At 36.3% G+C, this 24,960-nt stretch overlaps 1 long non-coding RNA gene across 4 annotated transcripts in view; it reads left to right on the top strand.

The window, feature by feature from the left end:
* LOC114932179 (uncharacterized) overlaps nucleotides 1-24,960 on the top strand; it is a 177,147-nt gene that overhangs the window by 40,928 nt on the left and 111,259 nt on the right. The gene's annotated exons all lie outside the window — the stretch shown is intronic.

The following is a 24,960-nucleotide window of genomic DNA, read 5'->3' as shown; positions in this document are numbered from 1 at the left end:
AAAAAGTTAGGCGGGAAAATACACAAAAGAAATATAGAGCAAAGTTAGGTCATTCTCTGCCGTAAGTTTCATTTATAGTCACTAGTACTATTCCATGCGCATATAGCTTGTTGATTGAAATGTTAATTTCGTTGTATACTAAAACGTCTGATAAGCTGTGAGTATCTGCACAGTAAACATGTAGCTAAAAGTCAGCGCTTGTTTGCAGAGCAACCTTGATCCCGCTCTATATAGTAGCTTTCGGGAATGGATTAAGTGTTCGCACAAATGTATAAAAAATGAACTTTATTATTACCCTTTATGTTAGAACAATATATTCACTATGTGATTGATTTAATCGATTATGCTTATTAATATTAAAAATATTCATAACTAAAGAGTCTCTTTTATGGTAATATATCTTTCCGGTTTCGTGACATTTACGCCCGCGTGATACTGTTGCCTTGTTTGATAATTTAAATCGCGGATAGATCAGGAACCACATCGAGTAGCTAGTCATCGACGGAAGTGAAGGGGCCGAGACGCGATGGCCCTGAAGAAAATGATGAGTTCCAGAATTTTTTAAATACTTAACGTTACTTTAGTTCGTGAAATACTCCAGTGTCTGCTTTCCGTAATAAAATAAAACCAGATTTTATAGTAGATATTTATTTAAAAATGTTTTTTTTTCTGTCTAACAAAACTTCTTCGAGGTAAACTGGCACTTTTTTGTTAAGTGGCGAAATGTTTTTTGAAAAACAATTTACATTCTTTTTTGTTTATGCTTCTTTATCAGACACTGAGTATGTTTCAACGCAAGATATACTAAATTTTGAAAAAGTGGTCTCAGGGTCGTCGTAAACTACGAACTTCATCTTATGCATTGGCATTGTTGTCCCAGCCTATTTGATTCGCAAACGGAACGGCCCCTTTGCCCGGGTTACATCGCTATAGCTTTTGTGTGTCAAGGATACAAACTTTCAGCGAGAATAATGTTGTCTCGTTTCCTATCGTCCTAAAACGATGAACTCTTAAATTCGGCTATCTAATCGAATCAATAAATGTAAATGGTAAAATATTTTACAAGACGCCTAGGAATAATCTAAACAAATATACATTTTTCTACTAATTTTAATATTAAACCGCCGCAGAAATAAAATTATTCCGTAAAACAAAAGTTTTCGTTCTGTGAACGGTCAATAAATTATGATTAATTAGAAAAATTTTTAAATGTAAAAACCGCGTGTTTTATTCTATATATTTCAGATTTCATAGATTTCGATTAATAAATTCTGATTTTTTTTAATATACTTGTTTGCGTTACAGTGACGCATCAATCATGCAACGTCGCTACAGTTACGATATGGACAGTTGCAACAAACTTTACAAGGTTTCGGATCCTTGACTTTTCAACCGCAGACATTACCGTCATTGTGACTTCAGCATAACCCATTTTTTAGTTGTAACTTGCGTAGAGAAACCTTGTATGTATATACATATAGAAAAGCCTCTCCGTTTGTGTTAAACTGAACTAGATCGAATTTAGCATTTTGACGCGTAGTGAACTAGTCTCAAGTTAGAATCTAATATATACTATGTCGTGAAAAGGTACAACGCAATGGGGTATTTTTTGCAAGAATAAGTTTTCTACGTATAGCTGTTCAGCAATAAATCTTATTTGCAACATATGACATTACGCTAGAAACTCTATAAATTACGAACGTTTAATCGATGCTATCATAATTCATTCCTCGTTCATAACGTTTAAAGTTTCTTCCATAATTAAAAGTAATGTCGTATATCGCGAGTAAAACTTATTGCTAATAGCAACTACACATAGAAAATTCATTCTTGGGAAAAATGTCACTTTGTGAAAAATGAATTATGATAATGATAGTATCTTTATACGATAAATAACGCGATATCTAAAATTGAGCAGTGTGAGAAATATAATATAGTCGCGAAATATTTGTCGGATAACCTCTTTAGAATGTATTTCATTTATTCGAAACCTGTAATCAATTTTTTTTTTGCTGAGTCAATAATGTTTGTAAGACCGCCTTTTATTTTGTATTACGAGGTAACAATTGCCTTGCCAGTTTTTTTTAAGCTGACTATAGCGATGATACGCGAGCGATTACGCTTCAACAAAGTGATTCTCAATAGTATAATAGTCTTCCACGGTATAACATCTATTTGCAGTAAATTGCATTGTCCGGCGATCCATCGTGCGATGACGCGAGATAGAATCGATAAGTCGGCGCTCGATTTGCATCAACTGACGTCAAGTGACCGCGAATGTACGAGCGAGGTCGTCCGACAAATAACCAACGACAGTCGTCAATGAGAAAGAATTGACGGTCTTTAATTAACGGTATAAGTAATGATATACGATTAAAGCGCACGTTTTTTTTCGGACAAAATTGCTTTCTACCCGAAGAAAAAATTTGTTTGACTTTACATGTCGAATTTACCTCGTAATTTGTCACATTTATTTATCAGATGCATCGTGCACACGTGTGTATGTGTACAATACATTTCTTGTGTACACGAGCGTTATGCACGCGCGGCAAAGTTCAACTGATTAAAGCGGCGGACTCTTGAAATTTAGCGCGGAGCATCCAAGGCCTCATCTAAGGTCACATTTATAACGAATGTCCGTGATCGAATGATCGTCAGGCCGGAAATAATTAACGCGCGTTCCTAATAACGCGTGTTTTTCGTATCACGCAATGTATGCGTGATGGCGTGTAGACGGTATATGTCGAAAATAAATTGGGATTAGTTCAACAGTGTTAGACGTCAATGTTAGCGCAGCAACGAGAACAACATCCTCTCTTCTTACATTTAAGTATAGCAGACATCATCATCGGAGCAATTCTTTTTGACACAAGAATTTTCACTTATCTATATAAATATACATTTTCATTTTTAGCTTACTTAACATTTAGTTTAACATTTCTCCCTCTTACGTCACGTCGTCTTACATGTTGCCATAATATACTACATATTGACTGCGCAAGCAGTCCCGATACAAGTTTACAAAACTGATCGCGCCGGATATCTCCGTTTCCTCGAGGTCGGTGTTTTCGCGGCGCGATACGAGCAGCGTCTCTTTAATTCATCGCGACGAGATTATTCGTTTCCGTCGGGCTGAGAAGAAAAATTGGTACATGTCACCTCGGAGTTATCGTCATCGAATGAGGGGTCCAGAGGGGATATATGACGCGTTCGTCTGCGCAAAAGAAAAAAACGACGCTGAAGAGCTATGGAGCGCGCATATATATATATATACGCGGAATTATGCCGCCGCGTCTCGCGTAACATTATGCAATCTTTCGACAGAGTCGCGGAGAGATGTTATTTCCTTGTGCCAAGGTCGAGGGTGCGCATGCTCGTCGGTGCGAATCTCTTCCCGCGAGTCGATTCTCGCACTTTTTTTACATTTCTGTCGAATCAGCTGCTCTCATCGCGTCAAATTCCAATTTCGCAAACGGAAAGCCAAGCTCGATATATATAAGGTTAATATTTATCGCCGCTTTGGAATCGGCTAGATGTATTGAGCAATATGCTCTTTAAAGCGCGATCGCGTCCTTCACTTTCCCCTGTCACTGTAAATAATTTGTATCTTTATTATCATATCATCGCGAGCGTGTATGCGTGCGTGTGCTTGTATCTTTATATGATCGTATCGTCGATAAAGAACATAAGGTTTCAAGAAATATTGTAAACATGTTGTAAGTGACTTTGCCGAATTCCCAAAGGACTTCCCGTGTCCACCGGTTGAAACTGGTATTTACCCATCGGAATTTGCAGTCGCTGCCAAGCTGCGCAATATGCATAGCGAGAGCGCAGTTATAAGCGATATATGCGCGCGCGATTTACGTGGAAGGATCAAAGCTCAAAAGACGACAATGTGATACGTGACAGAGTTCTGTGGCACGACTGAGCTCTTGCGGACTGATCGTCGCAGTTGATGCACGCGATGCGATCTAAACCGGGAATACGTGAGAACCAGTTCGGATCCAGTCTCTCCTCCTCCTTCTGCCCTTCTCGCTGCACTTGCACCGGCTGATAGTCGCATCGATCGACCGCCAAGGCCGCGTCTTATTCGGGCAAGGCCAAGGTCGTTGGCTGGCATTGCAAGTCGAGGTGAGATTGCAGTTTCTCATCGCGTCGTGGTTGCGCCAGGATTGCAAAAACTTGCGTTCGATGAACGTTTTATATAAATAAATATACAGAGAGGAAAATATGAAAACAAAAAATCGAAAGAGAGAGAGAAATCCGTTAAACGTGTGTGAAGTAATTTATTATTTTTTTTTTTTTTGCTACGCTCAATGATGAAACGTTAATAGCGTTCCCAGTACGTAGGTATCTTTACCGAGTATCAATAATCGATGCCGCATTCTGCATTCATTTTTGCACACAATACGAACAATGGGATTTATATTTAGAATCTTAGCAGCAAATTTGTACCATATATAATATGTTATTCCTAATCGATCATTAACAGCATCTCGTATGATTGCTTTCGTATAGAAAGCATTGTATCGGAATGTGGCTTATACATTTTACACATTTTTTTTCTACCAACGCGAACAGTAATCTCTCTAAACGTCGTAATAATCAGCGTGACCAAGTGGCGCAATATGCTACATTGACCTCTTCTTACACTAGGCGTGTTTCCGAAAGCTGGCCTTGCGATAAGGCGAGTCAAGGTTAAAAGTATGCGTGTCCTATGTTTTATCTCGGCCATTTCCGGGTCTATTTTCACTCGAACCTCGGTCTTGGCGTTGCTGATAAAAAAAAATATTCGATTTTATATTAAATTGTAAAAAATATGGAAAAAGGTCGCCTCAATATTCTTCTAAAAATATCCTTTCGTCAACGAATGACGACAGACGTGTAATATAAAAACAAGTAATCTAAATGCGCATGTGTGCGTGTATGAACGTATATGTGTTACGTAATTTATTTTCCACCTTGTTATATTTTCTGCGTGGCACAACCGAGCTGATATTTTGAATGAGCAAGCGTGATAGAAATGTTACGTATAGGATCGTTTTCTAAAATATTGTATACGATTTTATGAGAACTAGAGTTTGGCAATAAGTCAATAATTTATATAGCCGTCTCTTCTAATTTCTAAACTTCGCGCATCAAAATACTTTAGCGGTCTAATTTCTCGTAATTTCTGCTGGGATTTTAATCTCGAGTATGACCTTTATATCTCACGTGAAAGAAACGTGACGAAATAAAATCGTCACATACCCAAAGTAACTTTACGGTAAAAAATAGATCTTTTACGTTATACGATCGTTACATTATACATTCGTTACATGTTACGTAATTACGTGTCCTTAAAATAGTTGAAGAAATGTTATGTGCATATAAATCTTGAACAAACTAAGTTTGAGATGAGAGAACTCTTTGAAATAACCATAAGGTAATGTGGCGATGAAAATTATGCACAAATATTTTATGCCACAGATTATACTTAAAATTAGCTAGATAAAGATGATTTTGTTTTAAATATATCTAGATAAAAGATAAAATTATATGACGATTCATCTAGATAATAACATTTTTCAGACTGCTTACGTAAACACAGTTATAAAAAAAATGTAAATTATAAAAGAGATATAAAAAGATACATATTCATATTTTTATTTATAAATGTTTTTTATCGCTTACTACTTAAGTTCTACTATTTAAGTATTTTTATGAACTATGATTCTAAATCAAAATTATCTAAAAATTATTCCAGATAATTATACATATATTTTTTCATTATCTATATAAAGATAAAAGATGACGCCAAAGTTTCATCTAGAGGCTCATCTATATAATTTTATTAACAGCAAATACTGGATATATCAGATATTAGAACCAATATTAATATTCGATTTAATGAATTTTATTCAATCGGCTTAATTAAACGTAATGACTCCGCTAAGATACCCGAAAAATTCCCAAGGAGAGACGCCGTCCGCGCTTTACCTTCGTTTAGTATTAAAGAGGGTTAAAGGGTCACCATCATTGTTGTGTTGCGTGACCCTGAAGATCCACGAGACCGCGACGCAGGGTCAAACGACGTGCGCGCACACACATACGTCTCGGTCGCTCTCTCTCTCTCTCTTTTTCTCCCGTATTTAGTCGTGACATATAGGTGTACGTATATCGTCGATGGTAGTGGTGGTGATCGCGACGTCGATGATGACGCGAGGGTGGGGAGGGAGGGGGTCACGACTAGTAGTCGATATATATCTATACGACATGTGTCCGCCCCGGCCGCCCGTGACCATGTGGCCTTGTCCTTGTACGACGTCGCATCGAGCATTACGTGCTACCGACACTCGTCGGCTCTGTCGGTGGAACCTTCCTATAACGAGTACGAAAAGGAGAGGAGAGGAAGGCGCGAGAAAAACGCGCACGTGTACACACGAACGTTTTATGTGATGATACGTGTACACACGATATGGATATATACGATGAAATTACGATGAATCGAGGCATCGTACCGAGCGAATTTGCAAGTGACTCTAAACGCGAAAACTAATCTCCTTTCGACCTCCTACATCTTCGTTTTTTCCCAATAAAGATAGTGGAAAATCCTGTTGATTCCACGCCGGTGAAATATGCGAGTCCCGTTTTTCAGGCTTTGAGAAATCACGCAATCTTTATCATTTGTAAATTTTGATTGACTTAGATTTATTCGTTACGTTTTACTTATTCGTGAAATCGGATTTTATCCTCGATCAGAGAAAATTCCAGTATTATTGTTAATTATTTTTCACATTTTTTAATACCTTCTTAACGCATAAAAAATTCTTTTATTTACAATCAAATGAGATAAACAGATGATTCCTTTTAATATAAGTGGGTTTTTCCAATACCATTCTTTTGATGCATCAATAATTATAAAACTCAATTATACTCAGTGTTGTGCTTAGATGATTTTAAAATTAACTAGATAAAGATGAGATAAAAATATGTAAATTCTTAGATAAGATGAAAATGATTATGTTTTAAATATATCTAGATAAAATTATATGGCGATTCATCTAGATAATATTTTTTTCAGACTGCTTATGTAAACACAGTTATAAAAAAAATGTAAATTATAAAAGGGATATAAAAATATATGTATTCATATTTTTATTTATAAATTTTTATCGCTTACTACTTAAGTTCTACTATGTAAGTATTTTTATGTGCTGTGTGATTCTAAATCAAAATTATTCTAGATAATTTAGTAAAGATAATACTTTTTTTTTATCTAAGATACAGATATAGATAATACATATTTTTATTATTCATATTAAAATAAGATGACGCGAAAGTTTTCTAGATAATCATTTATATAATTTTATTTAGATAACAACAAACTCTGCGCATCAGTAATTATAAAACTCAATTATACTACAGTCGAATACTCGATATGTATTTTGCTGACTGTTGAATTGCACCGAGATCGCATTGCACGTTCCTAAACGGATACATCCGAGCAGAAGTCAATTCACCTGATTGCGCTTTACTAGCACGAGGAAGGTTATCTTTGCCGTGTATTCATTGTTATCAAGACCGACGATAATACTCTAAGTGACTCAGCGAGATGAGTTCAAGTACAAATTCGAGCGATCTTAACCTTGAGTGGCTGATTAAGGTTCTTGTGATATCGATGGTTCAATATCTCTGAAAATTTCTTGTGGTCCAGCGCGAGAGATAGATTTTTTCCATATCATATTTCGAGAGAGAAATAGCTTAATTTTTTTAAACACACTGTATATCTTTAAGTAAATAATTTTTTTTCGAGATGCAAATCTATTGATTACATCATGTTATTTTCGAGTTTTATGGATCCTATATTATGAGAAAAAATTATGAAGAGGAATATAATACTTTCTACAACGCATCTGGCAAACTTATAATTTTTGGTGATGTGATTTTCTTTTTCTATATTTCATTGAATAATTAAACAAAATTCCTCTAAATTACCAAAAAATAAAAATTGTGAAATATCTGAACAATGTGTTATCTTTCGTGCACATATGTATATTACGAGAAATAAAGTTTCGAAATTTACAAAGTATAATGAGAATGAGACAAGAAAACATGCAGCGGAAGACCGATACGAGTTCTTAAATAAACTTTGTATAGTGCTTATATAATGTTGTTTGCGACGAAACTTGCCAAACAAGAGTTGCAATAATGAAATCGAATTTTTCATTTTGCTCCACTTTTGACGTCACTTTTCGATTTTTATCTCTCTCTCTTACTATTTTATTTTTCGAATCTCTCGAGGAATTTATTGTACATTCAAAATGAGTTCATTTCGTCTGTCTGATTCATTTCATTGGAATTGCTTGCTATCTCTCGCGCAATTCATAGCTCATTCTCTCGGGACCATGAAATATCATTTAATTTTTTTCAATATGTATAGACATATTATGTCAGCATTATGTATAGATAGATAGAAGCCAGGGCTGATGTTCGATCTTTTCAACCAGAAATCACGTCGAAGGTCGAATGATCGTCGAATACCGACTTACGCTTTAAAACAGTCCAACGTCTTCGGTCTTCGTCCTTGCGACAGTTTTAGTTTTCGAGGAGTTTTGACTCACTGTTGCGAGGGAGGCGCGATTACGTGTTACGACTAGTTTACACAGAGTGTAAAGTTACTCGCTACAAACTAGTATTATGTACGTGTGTAAGCGCACACTCGCTTAAAATTAGAGACATCAAGTAGGAAGAGCAAATTGGGGGACAAGCGGCAATGAGATGACCCAATAGAAACCGCTGCTATTTTAGGGTGTTACTTGCCTTTCGCGACATTGGGCCGGCAATTTAAGTCTGTCACGCATAATTACGCTTTATATAAAATTATAAAATTTTTTTCAACTTTTCACAAAATTACATCAAGTGTACATATCGCGTGTACTCTTTTTCGGAAACTCCCTCTCTCTCTCTCTCCCTTGTAATCGACCTTCTCGATCGAAGTCTAAGAGACGTCATAGAATTTGGCATATCTTAAAGACCGTGAGCGCTCGAACGCGTACTTCGGAATTCTGGTTGACAGTTTGTTCTTGTTGACAACTTCGTGACGGGCGACAGCGGCGGCATCACAAGGACGACCGCGCACACATCAATGTTGTATCGTCACGCATATGCGCAGCATGTTGCTACGTGCACGCGTATATATCTCCGCGTCGCGGATTTGTCGCAATGTCTCGTGTCGTTTGGAGGCAGAGTCGGAGCGAACGCGCCCGAGACGAGGCGAGACGCGAAGCGACGCGACGCGCGGCCTTGTCCTTGGGCATAATCTTTCCTCGTTATCGGACGGCGTCGAGGCTGCGGTCGCATCGGACCGACTGCGAGCGATTAGTGCAGCTCCCGCGACCGTGCGTCAGCCTTCCTTTTATATTTATGCATAATAATGTGTTTGGAAAATAATACATATATATATATATATATACATATATATGTTCATCGCAATCATGAGCGGGGGTGGTGGCATTTACCCCCTTGTAATCAGTAAAAAAATTAGGCATTTGCTCTCGCGAATAAACACTGGAATTTATTTGCAATTTTATTTAATATAAAAATATTAAAATAATAAAATATAATAAAAAATTGTATTTATAATAAAAAATAAAGAAATTGCGTTCATGAGCGGGGGAGAAGGCATTTACCCCCTTGTAATCAGTAAAAAAATTAGGCATTTGCTCTCGCGAATAAACACTGGAATTTATTTGCAATTTTATTTAATATAAAAATATTAAAATAATAAAATATAATAAAAAATTGTATTTATAATAAAAAATAAAGAAATTGCGATCATGAGCGGGGGAGGGGGCATTTACCCCCTTGTAATCAGTAAAAAAATTAGGCATTTGCTCTCGCGAATAAACACTGGAATTTATTTGCAATTTTATTTAATATAAAAATATAAAATATAATAAAAAATTGTATTTATAATAAAAAATAAAGAAATTTAATCATGCCCGTCTCTGGGAAAAATTCTGCGGATTCGAGCTATCGCACCGATGATATAAATGGCGCGTTTTTGGGTGATATATTTGGAGAACGCTTTTTTTTTACAATATGTAGTTTAAAATTGTTCACTCTGGAGTGAAATTAAATTTGAATGAAAATTGTAGTAATAAGCGTCGAGTGTTTCTATTATGAATATCGGTCTCACACATACAAGCGTAGATTGTTCTTTGATCCAGATCTGTTTTCCCGCGAAGAAAGATAATCCGAGTACCTCGAGTCACGAGTTGTCATCTCGAACGAGCATTACTGGTTATCAGCGATATCCTCCTGGTTCTAGGAAGCGAACTTGCTATCTCTGACCTTGGTTAGCGAAATACTTAACGCAGCGACACGTGTGTGGCGACGTAGAGCTGACGAAGTAGAAGGAATCGCGGATAACGAGCGAGAAAAGAAAGATAGAAAAGGAGCCTGTATTCGTGGCGCGACATATAGATTAATTAAGACGCTGCAATCTGTTTTGCGATAAAGTTGTTATAGAGAGACAGAGAGCGAGATTGTAAGCTGTCAGGATCGCGCACAGGGTGTCATTGATCAGATCGATTGTGAGTGTAGCGATGGGAATAAAAATATATTATTCTTGTCTCATTTTTTTTTTTTATCTTATCGTATACGTTGATGTCGTCATTCATTCGTTATTTCGACACAAAATTTCGAATACTCGAAGAAGAGGAAATAGAGTAAACGTACGAAGTCCAAGGTGAGAAGAGAATGGAAGGAGGAAGAGTAAAGAGGGACAAAGGGGGATTCCGACACGCGCGTTTCCAAACGTGAATAACGTCCGCTATATTATTATTAGCCGGATCGTTGAAAACGCGCAAGGTCAGCTTTCGCGTTCTCCCTGCTTTCCTCTCTCCACGTGAGAGACCGCTATTCCATCCACCCTCTAATCATCGTCGAACTCATAAAAAATGAGTCGGTCGCAAGTATGTTTTTTTTTTTTATAGCGGTTAAACGCCGATGACAAACTACGTACGTATTTTTTTTCTCTCATTGTCAAACACGTGTCCCGTCCACGTGCTTGTCGTTAAAAGTGATTACTCATCGTTTCCGAATATTCTGCAAAGATCACGCTATTCATTTGATTATTCATTGAATTTCAATATGGAATACAATACATTGTTTTCTAATTATTAATATTACTAACTTTTTTCTAAAAATAAGTCTCATTCTTTCCGTCGTGCTATATATTTGCAACAGAATTATTGTGGCTCGTATTCGTGTACACGTCCGCGTTTATCCCGTCTGGATGATAATTAGAGCTATTTAAGGTGAATATTTTAGAGACCTTGACGCGCCCAACTGGGTTACGTGGCGTGACTTCCGGCGCTTTCACACCGGATGACTCGCCCCTCGAAGGGCTTTTCGACAGCTCACCTCGACGCGCTTGACCAACGTATTCGACATAATGACCCACTTGTGCATCGCGGGTTTATTTGCGGGTACGGCGATGTTGGGTTTTTTTTTTTTTTTTTTTTTATCATAAACACAATAACGTTGAACGATTTAATTACACACTGGACAAAATTTTTTTTAATTAATAAATATTTCAATATACTGCTTAATAAATCATTTATTTGAAACAAATAAATATTTTTTTGTTTTGAAAAAAGATTTTCTTATATCAAATATTTTGCACATCAAACCATTATTATTAATTTCAAATAAATGATTTATTTGGCGGTATTGAAATAAATACTTATTTGAATTATTCAATAAATTTTTTTTTTAGTGCACTAACAAGAAAGAATAGACTTGATAGAACTTTTTAAAAAATTATGAATTGAAATATCTCCTCGAAAAGAAAGAAAATACTAATATCAATTATAATATTTTTGATTCTATTTATGCTGATAATCATCCGCGAAATAATTAATATCGTCGCGATAATTACTTTCACACATGCTAATGCTCTTTATGTAACGCATGACATTACATATTATGCAAAATCTTTTATCTTTATCGCTCCTCTAAGGCCTTGACAAGTTAACGCCTGACAACGAACACGTGAGAGATAAAGGTTTCTGCCCTTTGCAAAGCGACGCTTCTTCGCAACCGTAGTAATTGCGCAATTACGTAATTACTACGATCGGATACTGATCTTTTGCGGAAGAACTGGAGTTCCGTTACGATGCAACGAACTGCAGCCACGACGAATAACTGTAAAGGACTCCATCGCGTGCTAACCTGTTGCAACAGTCGCACTCGCAAGGACGCAACAAATATATATATATATATATATATATATATATATATATATATATATATACAATACATGTTTAATTGAACGCGAAATATTTTCTGAATCTCTCTTTTTTACTCCGAGTATTTTTTTTTATAAATCAAATTTATCATGCTTCAATTGGAGCTCGCACTTTCAGTCTTTGTAACATTAAAAATTAATTCTCGAAGACTCTCTCCTTCGAAGGAATTTCAATCGATCGATCGATCGCCGTAAATTTTCCTAACGTAGACAAGTCGATCGATAAGGCTAAAAATATCAAACGATAGCTCATGTACGTGCGAATATATTATACAATCGGATGGTATCGTCAGTGTCACGCCGTGTCGGGGCGAAATTCTTCCTCACGTGGAATAACAGGAAATCGGATACCGGACGGCTGAGAGCTGGTATATCGTCGTATAGCTAAGACTTTAGTTTGGTAATTACGACACCCTCGCCGCGATAGTGCCGACGACAGGTGATCGCGTGTATCGTGTGTCTTTATACATCCGTTATACGCGGCATAACACTCTTCCCTCCGTTCGCGATAAAGCATCGGTCGTTTGTACGCTCTGGAACACATTCGCGATAAACACGCAGGCGGTCGATATCGACCCGCGATTACGGGAGTCCTTGAGAGCAGGAAACGAATCAACGGCGCAAAATCCGTGCGGACGGATAATTCGCTCAAACGATTTAAAAAAATTATGCATCGTTATCTTCAACCGCGATTTAATCGGCTTTCGGACGAGTTTCGGTCCTCGTTTATTCTGTTGATCGAGATAATCTCGTTTGCGCGACAGTAAACGATACTCCTATGTGTTAATCGCGTATTAATCGCTCGCGAGTTTCGTCCAAGGACGATGCTCCGTCGTAAAAACGAAAACCGACGTTACGTAACTCTATATAACGTCGCATTTCGAGGCGTTTATTGCTTCCGAAAGACCGCGATGCAATTTCATCATTTTTCTCGCGATTGCAAATCGCGATGCGTTCGAAAAGTCGCGTATCTCTCTTACGTATAAGAAGAACATTTATTTTTGCATTATTATTGTAAAGTGAAAAAGAATTTGAGACGAGTAGCTTCTAGTAAATAAGGCCACTATATACCTATCGGACACTGTTGAGTGCATCGGAGCGCCGACGCTATTTCTGCACTCGCGTGTACGTGCAAGTGTCAATGGCCTCGTCACTATTCAGCGCAAGTGCGCTTCGCTAGTCAGGCATTGGCGCGGGCGTCGAGTCGAAGCGAGAGAGTGCCAGAGGTCGATACCACGACGCCTAATTTCCTTCTCGTTCACGTTCACGAGAGATCGAGCTTAAGACACCGCGTGAAATCAAAAAGGTTTATAAATGTCATCCACTTTTTGGGAGGGAAAATTTTATTCTTATTCAATTAAACGACTTCTCTCTTCCGGATTGTTTCAACGATTAGACCGATGAGATGTGTGTGCGTAATTTTTTTTATGGCGCATGTAATCTATTTTTGCGGGGGAGAATTTTATTCTTATTAAATTAAGGGCTTGTTGTTCCAACTTCTTGATAAATTTTACCCATCAAATAGTATATTTTTGTTTCATTTTTCTAACTTCTCTGAAAAGAGACAAAAATTTGCTATCTGTCGAGTAAAACTTACTAAAATGTTGGAAAAATAAACTCTAAACGACTTCTCTTTTCCGGACTGCTTCTTATGTCAATGATTAGAATGATGAGATGTGTGTGCGTAATTTTTTTTTACGATGCGTATATTATTATAAGGAACGAATAAAAGAGAGATGCGCAGATACAGACTGAAAATATCGACGGCGGTGAACGAACTGCCAACTCGTTTTCGAACGGCAGACCGTGTAATTATGTGTATTGGTCGCGGTTCAACCAACAAATGGGTCCCGTCAGTATCACGTGTCGTTTCGAAATTATGTCACAGTCAATCTCCATGCTCCCGTGTTACTGAACCATATAATATATTCGCGTACAACGAGAAACGAACATACGCCCAAGATTATTAGAATAAAAGTGGAGCAGCCATGTGCACGCACGTGTGTAACGAAACAAGACATCTGCTTTTACACTGTGTTACTTTAAATATCTTAATTTTCATCTTGCGAGCTAATATAAATGAGAGTAAAGTTTGAAAGCGCCAGTAAATAATACGATTTTATTTTTCTGTAGAATTATAATTGATGATATTGTCATCACGTATTTTTGATATGAAAGAAAGTTTCAAAAACAACACATCGATATGAATTTAAATGTATATTGGTTTGATTAATCGCTGCAGATATCTTGACGTTTCGCTGGTATCAGTGTCAATCTATAGTGATATTTCGGACAGAAATATCGCAGCTATCGTTATGTACTCGTCACGTCAATGCTTGATCGATTTTACGAAATCTACTGGGAAATACTAAGAGAAACTGATAGCATCCTACAGCGATGCTTCTTTCGACACAGACGATAGAATCTATGAAAAGTAAATGTGAAAGGAAAAAAAAGAAAGCAGAGAGATGTAGTAACGAGTGAGGAAGTGAAAGCATGTGCAAGCACTTTGTTAAGGAAATTATTAATAAGGTTTTTCATCGGACTGAGTTTATTAAAAGTTATAAAATCGCTGATATTTTTATTTCGCAAGCACTGATTACGTCAAAAATATTTAATTGACAAATATTTGCGAACGCTTTATAATACATAATATATTTGTCAGTTTATAGCTCTTTTTTGGGGCACATGTACTTTTTATTCGGCGCTTTATTTCGAGGATTCGTTATAACAAGAGGTCAATGGTTCCGCGGTCCTGCGAAGGCGACGTAATCGTCGAGCAAGTCAGTGCCAGTTGAAACGGGCGCAAATGTGACCTAATATGCGCGGGAGCAGTAACCTCTACCCGTTACTATACCGCTGCAATCGCGAGGGGTTCTATTTGTATCTCGTTACTTCCGAGCGCTTGTTCCTGGCGGCAGCGAACTCGTCCCATCGCATCGCAGCGTTCCTTCTTGGAGCTCGAACAAAGGATAGCACGATTCAGTACATGCGGATTTCAATAGGGGTAATGCGTAATATTGCTATCTCGAAACGAGCTACGTTTCCATGCTCGAAATACAATTAGGTTGCACACGTAGGAAATCTTTAATAAATTATATATTACTATATATACCTTTTTTTATAAAGGAATTTAATTATACAATTTATATATATATATATATATATATTAGATAAATGCGCTGTGTGGAATTTATATTAAAATTTACGTCGCTTTTATTTGACTTTACAAGTTAGACTTTACAATCATTTCAGAGAAATTAATAAGAAGTAGTTATTACTTTTATTATTTTTTTAAATGAAACAGATAAATATATAAATTATAAGAATAAATTATAATATATACGCACGTATAACAAGAGAAAAAATATATAATAAATCTATTATTCTAAATATTTTATTAATTATTATTTATTTATTTCCTCTGGTTTTAATTTATATATCTACCTATCATTTAACGTCTACAAACTTGAATTAAATGAGTATGTATGATTTCTTAGGCCAATGACCTACTGTTGTGAATTCCAGGCAAGGAACTCTATGTTTCGCACTTCTGCCAAGTTACCGTGATGCTTCGCGTTATATATTTCACATGCTTAAATTCGTGTGCAGAGAAGAATGTATTCTTTTTGCGACGCTGTGATTAATTTTTTTAATCGTTCTTATTCTGCGTTAATTATTGCACATTAAATCAGAATGAAAACGTAACGTAACGTAGCTTCAGTAAGATGATATATTTATAGAAGAAATATTCTAGCGCATTACATGATAAATTAGTATAATGTAGACAATTTTTCGCTGAATAATCGAAAGATAGTTCATGGTATTTAAAAAATCAAGTACATTCTAAGAGAGAAAAACTTGATAGATTTAGTCCAAATATATATATATCCAGTGTGTGCTGATATCTAAATAAAATTATATAGATGATTATGTATTGTACATAAAATTTTGGCGTCATCCTATCTTTATATAGATAATAAAAATATGTATTATCTATATCTGCATAGATTGAAGAAAAGTATTATCTTTAAACTATCTAGAATAATTTTCAGATAATTTTGATTTAGAATCCATAGCACATAAAAATACTTAAATAGTCTTATAAATAAAAATGTGAATACATATATTTTTATATCCCTTTTATAATTTACATTTTTTATAACTGTGTTTACATATAAGCGGTCTTAAAAATTATTATCTATATGAATCGCCATATATGATTTTATCTTTTATCTCGATATATTTAAAACAAAATCATCTTCATCTTATCTAAGATGAATTTACATATTTTGATCTCATCCTTATCTAGCTAATTTTAAAATCATCTAAGTACAACACTGTATATATCATATATAATATATTTATATATTGTATAATTAAAATATATATGATATATATAAACAAAGTTAATTAAAGATTCTCTATGTAACTGTGTAACCTGATTGTATCGCGTGCGTATAGAAACGAGCTCGTTTCGAGATCGATATCGCGCAACGAAACCGATGATCACCTCCCACCAGATAAACTCTCTCCGTGCAACGTTCTCGAGGATGAGACGTGGTTTACGTGTAGCAGTCGTCGGGTTCAATGACCGACACGGTTTCGCTCGCGTTCGCGCGCCGCGTCGTACGAACGTACGTACGTAGCTTTACTCGACCGGCGAAACGTAAAGCGTAAAGACCCCGGGACTGGCGAGCGTTTTGGGAAGATGACGAAAATATACCAGTTAAGGAGCACGGTCAATGACCGGCTCGGTTCTTTCCGCCGCGTCGCGGGTGCGACGTAATCCGATGACGAGTTTCCGGACATTGAAAGCCGTCGATTAAACGAGGCGACGCGCGAACTCGCTCTTCTTCTCCATCGAATGCTTAACACAAGTTTTATTTTATTGATTAACGCTATTTCAACGTGACATCATGAGACATCATGCTTTAGAGAAATTCACGTTGGAAAATTCATGTTTTATAGTCTCGATAAAATTTCGCTTTCCTTCGCTTTTCTTACAGTTTACACGGAAAAAATATTATAGTAAAAATTACAATATAATTTTTGTCCGAAGTAAAAGTCAAAACGTTCAATTTTAATTAATAAATAGTGCCTAATAATTATTACGAAGTTTATCGCGCTTTTTTTATGAGTCTCTTTATTATTATTCTTTATATTAAATATAATTTTCGTGGATATATATAAATATGTAAGAGAAATGACGATATTTTTATTCAATAATATACATATTATATTTTATGCACATATTATATTTTACAAAGGAGAATTGTAATTACATTCACATATTTTGATGCACAAACAAATACATAATTTATTATTTTTATTATGTAATTTATAACATAAATGGCTTAATATCGTTATATTCCAACTTCAGAATAAATATAAATTTTTGATATAATTTGTGCTAGCTGTAAAATGTTCTCCGTGTAAAGTATTACGTTGTAGAGGAATACAAAAAATGGGATAAATATAACAATTTTATAGAATATCATAACATCGTAATAAATATGTCGCATAAATGATTCAAAAGCAAGAATGACTATTTTAGAGAAGTTTCGATCTACACATATGACGCGTATAATAATTTTTTATTTTGCACGATATATTTGATTGTCCCTTATCTTCTTGTACATCCGTCGAAGTTTATATCTGCTCTAAATTTTTTTTATACGTTTGGCCTCGAAGGGAATAGCAGCGGAGCGTAGATGGCAAAATCACTTAAGAAAGCGGCCATTCACCCCGACGTTCTTGAACTTTCAGGGTCGCTTAACGCGAAGCGCTCGACATGAGCCTTATCGTTTCAGCAAAACGTCGACTCGAATTACGACTAGCTCTTTATCGCATCGCCATGACTATTTCTATCAAGGACTATGCTTACGTCGAACATTGACCGATTGATGTGTGGCCGAGCAACCTAAATAAACAAGATTTAGGACCATGTCTATATTAACGTTGATTAGCGTCGACCGTAATTAACTAAGTTTTTTCTCGTACACGACTACATAGTCGAAGCTAATATAAAAAATGTACAGAATCGCTCATTAGGGTTAATAATAGGGGCCATTGGTATAATTGACTTTTAGTCTCGTATAAATTGATATCTATCCCTTGCATAATCCGAACGAAATATATCTTCTCACGTTATATATTTTCATCGATTTGTTTCTTTGCTTGCAATAAAATCAAATTTATTTAATGTTGACGCGCGCGTTTATGAGAAAAAAGAATTTTATATTTTTGCATATAAATTTTATAATTAAAAAATATATGTATCATATATTACCTGTGAAATCGAAATTTACATTTTAATCGAACAAATTGGGAAGCAATCGGCTATTTCGATTTCGCGAAACGTGTCGCGGGGATTCCTCGTGGAAACTGGAATTGGAGCAATGACCTTCGAATTCGGTCCGGTCGACAAGGTTCGTGAACCCTGGAAAGGAGTTGGCAGGCCTCGGAAAGATGGTACAGTTATACCTTCCTCCTCCATCCGCTCTTTTCTCTTCCTTCTCCTTCATCTCTCCCTTTCTCCTTCTCTCCAACTACTTCTTCCTCCTCTCTAACAATAAACGCGCGCTCGCGTTCACTCCCGCACTCTTGCCCGACCGAAAGGAAATACCGTATGGTCACCTCGGCCTCGTCACCGCGGTGAAGACAAGAGGAAATCCCGCGGCGTTCGTCGACCCTGAAGTCAGATATGACTCGAATCAAAAGAATAGCGTCGGTTAACAGTAACGAAGACAGACTCTTCGAAGCCATATCGATGCTTCCCTACTTAAAATTGGCTCGTTATTTATCACTCTCCGCGAGTCTATAAGCCACCACAAATATGTGAAAATGTACAAACATTTGTAGCGTCAAGTTAAGTACATCGACTATTAAGCGCGAAATAAAATAAAATTATTTTATTTAAAATTTGTGTTTAACAGCAACTGAGAAAAAAACAGCCGAAGCAGTGTTTTTATTTCATATATATTGTTTACTTGTTGTATCTTTTTTTATCTGATGAGATAAATCGTAGATAGAGAAAAATACTATGACGCTTTTGAGAATTTTGATTAAACAAACGAATGAAAACATTACGCGTTCAGTGACGTAAGGATAATGTTTATGTGTAACGGAATGTTGCAAATATATCAGACGACATTTCACGTGACGGCATGCAAAATTCTACTACGGTAGGCTACTACGAAACATGAGACTTACGCAAAAGACGCGCGTGGTTCTCGAGGTAAGTGGGTCGTTGATTCAGACTAGTCAGGGCCTCTCTGGAGTCGATATCAACGGGTTTTAACGGGACTGTGAGTAATCGTGCCGCGGAGATGCAGTACCGAAATGAATTTCGGGACGGAAGGAACGAGGAAGTAGGTTTAAAGAAAGGTGGTACCATTTGAAACGAAATTAGATTCCGAGTCTAAGATTATGATATATTCTGAAAAATATCTCGTGCAAAATTTTATTATTCGCGCATCATTAATATTAATTATTATAATTAATAATTATATATAAAATAGTTATGCTTGGCTCGCTCATATCTAATAACGTTAAAATATACACGTAAACATTTACTGAGGTTAATGATCTAACCGTTGCAAAAGGAAAAGGAGAGTCATTGAGATGAAATCACTCTATGGTTAATTACGCTTTATCAGTGTTGTTTTTCACGCTTGATTGAAATTTCACTCGACCGTCACGCAAAACAATTAACACAGATAGCGAATATATTTGAAAAGACACTGCGCAATCTCTCTCACCAGGGAAAGAAATAATTAATATAACAAGACACTGTATTATATTGTTTATTAAGTTTGAAGAAAGAAATTAAATGAAACAGTTTCATTTTCATTTGGAATTATTGCTAATTTGTTTCACATTTACAAGATCGTATCATATAAATTCTAGCGATGTAAGGTATACGATATCTCGGGGTGAGTGCATTCGATATCGGAAAAAGTGGCTCACTCGCGAGAGTGAAAGCACTGGAAAAGTGAAAACGCATTCGTTGCATTCATTAAATGCGCGCCTGCACAGAATATTGCAATTAAATCGGCACTGTCGTTTCAAGAACTTATATTCGAAAGTCTAACTGAGAGACTCACGCACGCGAATATCGCAATATGAAATGCCATACATAACAGTTTAAGTTCATTTGATATAATGTTGTTTTACTAGCATATGTGTAGTTTCAATTTTCTGCATTAAATTTTTTTGTTTTTTTCTCCCATTATTTAATTATGTACATTATTAATTGATGATTCTCGTATTCGGAAGCTTTTATATGGCTTTTATTCCCGAATATGTGCATCTATATTTTGTCGATGGAAGGACGAATATCTAAAATGCGACTTTCGCGTACTTTCCTTAACTTTCGTTTTGCTTATATTTTTTCTTAAAAATAAGAATCAAATATTCGAGACTTTTTCTTACCCTCGGTTCAATCGTGAATAATAAATTGCATCCATGGTTCATGGATAATCTGAATCGTCTATCATCGTTGAACCTGTAGGATCATGTAGGCGAGCAAGATAAATTTCTTGCAAACGTGTTCCGATGTTGCGAATTGTGTTTTGGTTATTTTTATCTCGGGGCGAAGATTGCCGAGGAAATGAATTTTAGTATTTTTGTGCTTATAAGAAATAGCGCAATTTTTATAAATCAATATTTCGGCATTAAATAAATGATTCGTTCCCCTATTTATAATTTAATCTCTATTGCTCGACATACCTTTCGTATTTTTTTTATAACCCTGATTTCAATATCTCGTTCCCGTTAACCTCATAACATTCTATCTGATCGGTCTAGATATCATACGGGTTGATACCAATCACGCATATTTTCTCTACTATCCTTGCACATATAGTTATCACAAAGTCAAACTATAACTTTCTATCTTATGCGCATTATCGCAATTTTTATTACGCTTGAAAAAATTGTATTACTGTATTAAATATATTAATATATTAAAAGATTTATTTTTTTAAATAATTTTTTATTTAATATTTTATATGACGTGCATCAACTGAGACAAAAATATTTTTGCACATCTCTTAATACAAAATAAATAAATATAAATATATATATATATATATATATATATATATATATCAATAATATATAAAACCAAATAATATTTTAATGATAAGACTTTATAATATATACAATATTTTATGGAATGTTATATATGTAATAAATATGAAATGATAAAGAGATATGCATTCCTGCGTCACAGATTGCAGCAATAATACGCTAATCTTATTAATCTTTAATCTTCTATGGTATTAATCGTACGTTATATTAATATTATTGATTACACAGAATTGTTTGTCGCATTGCAAAGACTTGACAGATATTGCAATCCCCTCGATAGAGAGAGAGCGAAAAGTGAGAGGAGAGAAACTTGCTTGTCGCTTGACATTGCTCGGCTGATAATGAGTGTTTGCTCTTTGTTGGCTCAAGGTCTTAGCTTCCCCTCGAACTGGTCAACTCTTTACGTGCACCGTCGGACACAAATATTAATCCATATCTTGTATGACGGCCAAGGATGGTAGGTCAAGGTACAGCTATTCGTTCCTTGTTGTTTTCTATGTGAAATTCAAACTTTCTCTTTCGTACAACATATTTTATAAGAATACGTAACAAGTGAGATTATTTATATAAAAATCCGTAATTATAATACTGGAAAACTTTGCAAAAATATAAGTTATCAAAATTATTATTACTTCAACGAATTATAAATATTTGATTTAAAAAAAATCTCAGTAATTTCAGTATTTAAGTTAACGAAATTTAAAAATGCGTTTTATACGTAAGAGGAAGTGTTCTGTATAAATTATAGATATCGTCAATTTAAATAAGCTATTACGTCTGAAATCTATCACGATGAAAGCTATGATACACGAATTCGTTCTTAAGGGAGGCACACTGAAAGATCCCTTGAGAATCAACAGGGAAAAATCGCGGAGAGACTTTCATATAACAACGCATGTACCTCTTAAAGAAATTCCCTTGGTTGAAGGCCGTTTCGCTCGTAAATTTTCGGGTTGGTGAGGGATGAAAAAAACCTGGGTCCTGGGCGAGTTATTTCGTGCGTAAGGATGGTTTTTCGCGCGGGTCGTGCGACCTTGCCACGTGGAAAACTAGAACGTAGGAGGGTTGCCGAAGGGCGGAGGTCGACAGGATAGGTCATCGAAAGACGCGGAGAAAGTGCGTTAACCCGGAAGAGAGAGAGGGAAAGATTCGAGAATAATAAAGGGAGCGTTCATATTATATATACCATCACGATCTACACAATAATATGAGAGGATCGTGCTTATAATCTGAATTGCTTTATAAGAGATTACGTTGCTTAGAAGCACATTTTGCTGTGTCAAAAGATGGAAAGAATTTTATTCGGATAACATTTTCTAGGATTCTTATATCGTTATATTTAATTGTGATTTATTTCTTGAAAAGTCAAAAAAAATGAATATATATTTTTAATTAAGCATCAGTTATCATATCCGCTGGGAATCATCCCCGATTGCGACCTGCGATTTATGTTTCGCGAGGACCGGCTTTGTACTTAGAATCCAATTATTGGAAAACCGCGGTGGCGAGCATTGTTTTCGCGGAGGAATCCTTCCAGCGACGTATTCGGCTCGAGGCTACCTTTTGACTGGTGTTCGAGAATGCGCGCTGTCCCTGGGTAAGCGTAGTACATTCCCAGACGGGGTTTTAGCCTCCAGGACGCCCTCACATTACCGAGCCGCGTATCCACAGCCTGCTCCCGTCCCCCGCACTTCCGTTCTCTTCTCTCTCTCTCTTCTTTCTCTTTCTTCCACGCATAAAAGCCCTGCTCGCAGGCTGTGTCTCGGCTGAGGAGCGCGTCCAAGGTCCGACCGAGGTCGCAGACATATATTCGACGAGATCAGCATCCCCTCTTTTGATAAACCCTCCTTCTGTATCAGTAAACGAACGAGAGACAATGAGCCGAAATTAGCCAACATTTTTATTTATTTCTCCCGATTATTTTTAACGCCAAACTTATAGAGGGATAAAATGAGGATATCTTATCGGGATTTCATTCGTCTCGTATATATATATTCGAGAGAATGAGAAATAGATAGGGACGGATAATATTATTCGCAAGTTATTATTTTGTATAATTGCCGCGGTACGGTAAGATATATATACTCATAGCACACGAGCCCTCGCGGATTAACGAGCGACCTTCGAGTTAACCGCGTTTGCGCTCGACAGCAAGTTCTGTTCAGCGGTTTATTGTTCGTCGACGGCTCCTTGTCGTTCTCTGTCCGACAGTTTCTTTCTCGTTCTCTTTTTGCCTGCTTAATTCGCAGCCTGACGATACCCTGACCGACCGAATGGTATAGAAGTGCAGCTCGGCGTCTGAGAATTTACTCGGATTAACAACGCGTGCGTTGCAGTTTCGTGTGATGCACCTCGTAATGGATATACGTTAAATGGAACCTCGTATCAATTTAGATGTGCGATTTCAAAAAATCAAACACCAACTTTTTTAATAGACGGATATGAATATGAATTTATTTGGAGATCTGACGTAACATTTATTATATGTTTTTTATTTCTTTTCGAGTACAAAAAATAAGAGCAAATCGCGCGTAATAAAATGTAACACAGTAACGCTTCTCGCATTTGATTACAATAAATTAAAATAATTAAATTATATTGTGAAATAAAGCGAGGCCAATTCGCATGCTTCGTTTTCAATCCGGCCGATATTTTTAGACAATAGTTCGCCCTATCGAAAATACAACGCCCTCGTCTGACACAACGCGGTTATGATGGAGCGCATCGGCACGATGATGCGGTCGAGGCGAAGTGCAAAGTTCACGATAGGACAGTTCACGTTAGCGAGAGAAGCAGGTTGGTTGCGTGGCAACCGACGCCCACGATATGCCACGCGCCGTTACTGTATAGATGTAGGTATAAAGGTATTTACGCGAGCGCGGAGTGATTGCCGCTCCTGTTATGCCGCACCTCGTCGTAGGCGGATTAACGAAAAGGGATCCTGTATCCCTGTGCGCGCGAGAGCCAAAGCGGAAAACTCGGAAAAGCAATTACACAACTGGAGAACACGCGGTTGCACTTCTCCGTCGCGATTAATTCTCAGGATGTTCCCATCGTGATGTTAAACGATGCTAAATTAATATTGGATTTTTCTCTTCCTCTCGATGCGTTATAGAACATGTAATTATGTAGAAAGAGATAATTAAATAATTATTTTTCCTCGATTCTTGGAACAATCTTAATCGATAAATTTGTGTATGCGTGTCGCACGAAATTTTATTTTATTATCCTAATTGGCGGAGAGCTTAATTCGAGTTCCTTGTAATCGAATCGGCGTTCTTGTCGATAATGCGTTCACTAATTTTAATCGTGTTCGTATCGAAATACTTACAAGGCTGCATATAAAAGTTCAAGGTTTTATCAAAAAAAGTTGTAAATAGACGCTATAACATGGCTAGTCTGAACATCGATATACGAGATTATTGCAGAAATTAAATCAGTATTTTAAAAGCAAAGTAAAAGTCTGTTCTTTTAGAAACACAAGTAATTATTTCTCAATCAATATGTTTAATAACAATCGATTGCGTAACATTTTAATCTACATTGCATTTACTCAGGGTGTCATATAT

This window comes from Nylanderia fulva, unplaced genomic scaffold (genome assembly GCF_048542155.1).
Source record: "Nylanderia fulva isolate GAGA-0341 unplaced genomic scaffold, ASM4854215v1 Scaffold34, whole genome shotgun sequence".
NCBI lineage: Eukaryota > Metazoa > Arthropoda > Insecta > Hymenoptera > Formicidae > Nylanderia > Nylanderia fulva.
This window is presented reverse-complemented; position numbering and strand designations above follow the sequence as displayed.